The sequence below is a fragment of the Caretta caretta genome, chromosome 2 (assembly GCF_965140235.1).
Source record: "Caretta caretta isolate rCarCar2 chromosome 2, rCarCar1.hap1, whole genome shotgun sequence".
Classification (NCBI taxonomy): Eukaryota; Metazoa; Chordata; order Testudines; family Cheloniidae; genus Caretta; species Caretta caretta.
This window is the reverse complement of record NC_134207.1, coordinates 217,451,552-217,458,226: the sequence shown is the minus strand read 5'-3', so window position 1 is coordinate 217,458,226 and position 6,675 is coordinate 217,451,552. Positions and strand designations below refer to the sequence as shown.

At 47.1% G+C, this 6,675-nt stretch overlaps 1 long non-coding RNA gene across 1 annotated transcript; it reads right to left on the bottom strand.

Annotated features, from left to right (window-relative positions):
• Positions 1 to 3,779: 3,779 nt before the first annotated feature.
• Positions 3,780 to 6,672, bottom strand: LOC142071188 (uncharacterized). The gene is made up of 2 exons (XR_012667229.1): positions 5,138 to 6,672; positions 3,780 to 4,323 (listed from the first exon to the last, which is right to left on the bottom strand). It is a non-coding gene; the product is annotated as an uncharacterized LOC142071188 (long non-coding RNA).
• Positions 6,673 to 6,675: the final 3 nt, after the last annotated feature.

Below are 6,675 nucleotides of genomic sequence, written 5' to 3'. Positions count from 1 at the left end.
CTATCTCCTACCTCTCCCTACAAAACTTTATGGTAAAAACATTAGTTTGATAAAACATGATGAAGGAGGATATGGAAGCAAAAGAGCGCTTACAAGAAGATTAAACATTAAAAATTCCCACATAACCCACTTGTGTATTGGTATCAGTTCCATGAACATTAATAGTACTAGAATCTTACATTTTATATTCCTATTTGGCAGCATATAATTCTGCCTTTGTAACAAAGACTGTGTGTAAACTGGGCAAGGCTGAAATCAATGGGACTACTCAGAGGATTGAGTATTACTATATATAAGCAAGGATGGCAGAATCTGGCCAGCTCTGCAATCAGCTGCTGCTCTTCTGAGGTAAAGGCTCTGATCACAGTTTTTGGACTGCTTCTGAGTAACAGGTGTTATATAAATATATCAGATCACTCATTCAATTAGAAAAGAAATATGCTACTGTTCTGTATCAAGGGTATTTTGCTCATCAGTATTCAACCATATGGTTTTACATATGAAAGATGGACATATGCAAGCATGGAGAAATATGGGCTGTTCATGAAGCACTGATAATATGTATTGCTGCATGAGTCATAGTTCATACACAACATTAAAATTGCATAGTAACTGGGATAAGTTATGTTCTTTCTGCATCCCCCTCCTCATAACACATTTAATCATCTCACTCATGTCAATTAAGTAACTACTGTACTGTGTATAAATAATAAACAAAATAAACTAGAAAGGTATGCATTCATAAGACCAAAGTGCAACAACGACAGTTGCTAGTAGGAATGTAGTATATCAAAAAAACATCAGATATGAAATATGTTTATTCTTTACTTATCCAGATAGCTCAATGCACAGACACCAGAATAGTGATGAGACTCTCCGTAGAGAACTGTATCCAAGTATTATATTGGTGCATTCCTCATATATAGCTGCAATTCTGGAATACAGCGAATGCTACATGAGAAGACTTTGAGTGGTTATTTATACTTCTTATTAGGCATACCCCTCAGAAAGGATGGGCCAAGTTAGCATTATGGCAGCCTTTTAACAAAATTCCTGTTTAATGCAGACATTGTTGAAATAAGCATTTGGAAATGTGACCACACAACTTTTAAAAAATTGCTGCTGCCCAGAACCATATTACCGAACAAATTATAGGCTACACTGTGAGTTTGTATTGTTGTGCTGCCACTGGAGCAGCCCTGGAGAGAGATTGTGATTCTGGGAGTCACAATGTCCTTCCCAATCTCCTTGATTCAATGGAGTGAGAGGTCTGTAATGCACTGGAATGAGAGGACACAGCATATGCTCCTCCACATGCCAGTGTAACTACTCTTTTTAAGCCATTTAGGGGGGAAGTCAAGACTCAACCCACAACCTGTATGCAGATGGGCACAGCAGCTCTGTGGAGACTGCTTTCCCCTGAGTGTGGGTACACTAGCACAAGGGGGCATCTTATTCCCTCTTTACTCCTGACTACAACACAAAGAATGGGTCACAAAATTGTTCCTGAGAGAGAGGAGGATTCCTGAGCCTAAATGTCTACACTGGAATTTTTAGCCCAGCAGCCCAAGACCTGCAAGCCTGAGTCAGCTGACCTGGGCCAGCTGTGGCTGTGTTGTGGGTCTTGTAATTGAAGTATAGGTGTACCCCCAGAGTCACTACTCCTTGTAGGACTGCCAATTTTGGTTGGACATATTCCTGGAGTTTCATCATGACTTAATTTTAATTAAAGATTAATCTTTAATTCCTGGAGACTACAGGACAGTCATGTAGGGTTGGCAGCCCTATTCCTCCTCTGTTCCCATTTTGCTCTTGGAAGAGTGTTAGGCCTTGTCAACACTACAGAGTTAAGTCGATTTAATTTATGTCAACAACCATATGCCACTTTAATTACATCAGTTGTGCATGTCCATATAACACTCCTTGTGTCAGCAGAACGTGTCCACAGTCCGTGCTCTTGCATTGACAGAGAGAGCATTGCATCAATGGGTAGCTATCCCACTGTGCAGCTCACCCTCTGCCACTGGAAGATCTGGGAATGGATCACAGTGCATCATAGGGGTGTGCTCACTGTCCCATGATGCAGTTCTTTCAATCCCATAATTTCATGGGCTTCTGACTTCCTTTGGCATAACTTTTTAACAGCTCCTTGTAAACTGTGCACCTACCATCTCTGCCTGATAGCATGGTTCCTGAACTGCTGGCCAGTATGGTGATGAGCCTTATGGACACAATGTGGCTGGTCCTGCTGTACTTCATGAGCTGGGAAACAGAAAGTGAATCTGTGGTGCCTGCCCTGCTGTGTGCAATGGAAAGAAACAATTCATGATTGCTGCTAGCATTCATGGAGCAGCTGCATATTGTGGACCATCAGTAGTGGGCTCGGGAAACAAGCACTGAATGGTGGGATCACATCATGATGTACATATGGGATGATGAGCAATGGCTACAGAACTTTTGGATGAGGAAAGTCACCTTCCTGGAACTGTGTGCATAGCTCACCCCTGCCCTGCGGTGCAAGGACATCAGAATGAAAGCTACCCTCACAGTGGAAAAGCGAGTGGCAATCGCTGGGTGGAAGCTGGCAAATCCAGAATGCTACCAGTCAATTGCAAATCAGTTTGGAGTTGAAAATTCCACCACAGGGGTTGCGGTGATGCAAATGTGCAGGGTTATTAATCACCTCCTGCTGCGAACGACTGTGACTCTGGGTAATGAGCAGGAAATAATTGATGGGTTTGCAGCAATGGGATTCCCTAATTGTGGCAGGGCAACGGATGACATGCATATCACAATTTTGGGCCCAGACCATCTTGTGACAGAGTACATCAACCGAAAGGGCTACTTCTTCATGGTCTTGCAGGCACTGGTGGATCTCTGGGGCCATTTCACTGACATCAATGCAGGTTGGTCACGGAAAGTTCATGATGCATGCATCTTTAGGAACACTGGACTGTATTGAAAGCTGCATGCTGGGACTTTCTTTACATAGCAGAAGATTCCAGTGGGGGATGTGCAAATGCCCATAGTGATCCTGGGAGACCCAGCCTACCCCTTGTACCCAAGACTCTTGAAGCCTTACACCAGGAGCCTAGACAGAAAAAGGAGCGCTTCAACAACAGGCTCAACAGGTCCTGAATGACCGCTGAATCTGCCATTGGCAGATTAAGAAGTCACTGGTGCCACCTTTTCGGCAGGTTAGACCTCAATGAGGAAAATATTCTGATGGTCATAGCAGCATGCTGTGCGCTGCATAACATTTATGAACCAACCGGGGAAAAAGTTTCCCCAGGGGTGAAGAACTGAGGTGGATCATCTGGCTATTGATTTTGAGCAACCAGATACCAGAGCAATCACAGGGGAACAACGGGTTGGGGGCACTATTAAAATGAGAGGTTTCAGAGTAGCAGCTGTGTTAGTCTGTATCCACAAAAAGAAAAGGAGGACTTGTGGCGCCTTAGAGACTAACAAATTTATTTGAGCATAAACTTTCGTGAGCTACAGCTGTAGCTCACGAAAGCTCATGCTCAAATAAATGTTAGTCTCTAAGGCGCCACAAGTCCTCCTTATTAAAATTAGAGAGGCTCTGAAGGAGCATTTTGACAACGAGCACCAGTCTTTATGTGATGTATTCGGTCAGGCAATGTTTACTTGCTGCCTTAAATGACCCCGGTAATGCTTGCTTCTTGAGGTTTAATTGTAGTGAGCCAATGTTCCTGCCTATAGTCACTGTATTTGAATTTTAGCAGCAACTACCATGTGCATGACACAAAGACTCATTTTGTTTCAAATATTAGGCTTTACTTAAAAGATTAAAACATATATTTTTGCAAACAGGGGACGTGGCAATGAGGAGCAGTCTCTCGGTTCAGGTTCTCACAGCTGTGTGTAACTCCAGCTTTCATCATAAAACCAGGCCCAAGGGGTGCTGTGACGGAATGGGAACATGTGAGGAATGTATGGGGGGGAGTTTGGGGAGAGCATGGAACGGCATTCTGTTTTGGCTGCAGGGGGAGTCGTGCACAGATGTGCTCAGACTGCACTACAAGGCACTTGAGCACCTATGGCCCTCCAGTCGCTTAATCATCCACTCCTGTCCATCTATCATCTGATCCAGTCCATGTCTCCTTTCCAGGCTATCCAACCTGAGTTTTTCGTTAATTGTCTCTCTCCATGCTCTTGTTTCGCTATGTGCTGCATCTATTGACAGGAGCACTTTTCTAAACATAGCCTCCTCCTTACTCCTCCTGGTTCGCTTCCTTTTCTGACAGAGGTGTTCCACCAGTGTGTAGGGCTTGGTCCTCAAGGGCACATCTGCAGAAGCTAAAGAAACAATGAACAGAGACGGTACTGAGAGTGCACTCAAAGCCGTGAATCACAAAAGTCACACACACCTCTTTCTCACTGTCCCTTTGCTAGCACACCGCTTGATGAGAGTCCCAAATATGATGAGTTTGGCAGGCAGCGTGGAGGGTCAGGAAGGGGGAATGAGCAAGAAGGGACAAAGGATATGGGTGGTTTGCGAAGAGGATATTCTGAATATTGGTACCCTTTTCCAAAGGCTGGGGTACTCAAACCCAATACCTCACTCCTGCGGGTAACCCAAGATGCCAGGGTGCATCTCCTGCATGTGTGCAGCTTCAGACTGAGTCTGTATGCTGCTCACCTGTATGCTGCTTTGGTCTCTGAAGAAATAATTGCCAGTTGGCATGGCAACGTTTCCTACAGTGGGGACAGAAACAAGGCAGCTCTGCCAAGGAATCTTTGGCAGAGGGTTGCCGAGTACCTACACAAACGTTTCCTAGGGATCTCTATGGAGGATTCCTGGGACATCCTGGTATACATTACCAAACTTTTCCACTGGGCCCTCACTGTGTAGCTGCATAGGCTCTATTAATTTCTATCCCTTATCCCTCCTCTACCTTATAACAAAGAAAATGAGACCTCAGTCTCCTATGACTGTGAAGTATCAAAGCAAAATGCGTGCTTAACAGAGCTTGCCTCTCCTGCTTCATAAGTGCCAGAGTCACAGTGCTGGGACTGGCTAGACCCTTCTGGAGTCGAAAATAGGCCTTGGCTTGCCACACCACTGGATGACCTTGTCACATGTCCCACATCCTCCTCCAACTCCACTTACTCATCCACCACTTCATCCTCAGGGTTGACTCCACTGGCTGCTGCCTCCAGTCCCCCCGAAGTATCCATGGGGCTCTTGGTGATGGGGTCACCACCCAGGATGGCGTGCAGCTCCTTGTAGAAGTGACATGTCATCGGCACTGCACCAGAGTAACTGTTGCCCTAACTTGCCTTCTGGTATGCCACCTCAGCTCCTTGATCTTAGCACAGCACTGCTGCATGTCCCTTTCATTGCTCTTCTCCTGCATGCCATGACCACTCTGCCAGTAGATATCAAAGTTCCTACAGTTTGAGTGAAGCTGCAACTGAACAGCCTCCTCTCCCCACAGACCCAGCAAATCCAACAGCTTTGGTGTACTCCATGTGGGAGCACATCTGTTGCAGAAAGCAAGCATGGTCAGCTGGAACAGTCCATTCACAGCAAACAGGAAGAGGAAGTTCTACAATTCATGGATCTTTAAATAGGTGGCTGAGTGCAGGGCAGCAGAGTTCAAACTGCTGACCAGAAGGGTCATGATGGCCATTGTGGGACACCTCCTGGAGCCCAATTATGGCAACACACAGAAGTGCACTGTCTACCCTGGCATTGTATCACTCTAACTACCTTGCAAAAAGCTCTATGCCGCTCTTTGAGGGGGTTTTATTTTGTGGGCGTAGCAGGGGAATTAAATCAGTGGGAGGAGCACTGTTGAGTGTACTCCAGTGTGTGTTGACAGAAGCTGCATTTTGTTGACAAAACTGTGTAGTATAGACAAGGCCTAAGTTATTTCCTCTGTTTTTGGGAGGCAGCTTACTCTTTCCCTTGTGCATGGTCAGCTCTGCTGACTGGTGCGGGGGTCTCTCTCTCACACACATCTCTGCTCTGCTCCCTCCCCACTTGCCCAAGGTAGGTACAATGGGAAAGTCGCCACTGAGACTGTTAAGGGGGTGATGTGGAGAAGGAAAGGAAGCCCTTCCCCCACATCAATATTCCTGTGCTAGAGACAGGAACCATCTAGCCAGCAGTATTGCCCATCTACAAAACAATCTTTCGCAAGACTCCAGGAGGCTGGGGCGTTAAGAAACAAAATCACTGAACGTTACAAAACCTGGCTGGGATGAAATCATGAGAGTTGGCGATGCTGGAAAGGCCAGCAGCGGCGCCCGCACAGCTCCAGGAGAAGTCGGGGTCCAAGGGGCTCAGGCGGGGGCGCTGAAGGAAAGAGGCCCCGTTGAGCGGTGTAGCTGTGGGCCCCGCTGAGGGAAGGGCTGCGCCGTGCCTGTGCTCTGGCAAAGCCCAGCCCGCTGCTGGCTCCCGGGGGAACAAGTCAGACCATCGTCAGCGGACTCGACGGTGACTCCCGGGGCTCTCCAGCCCGGCGGGCGCTGCTCCCCGCGGGTCACGGCGCCCAGCAGCACCCGGAGAAGGGGGATTTCTAGCGGGGCTTCCGCTAGAGCAAACCTGCGAACTGCTCGAGGCGGACAGGGATTGCAACGCGGACCTTCGTACCACAGCAGAGCGGCCCCAGCTTGAGGCCCCCGCCAGGCCTGAGGGGCGGC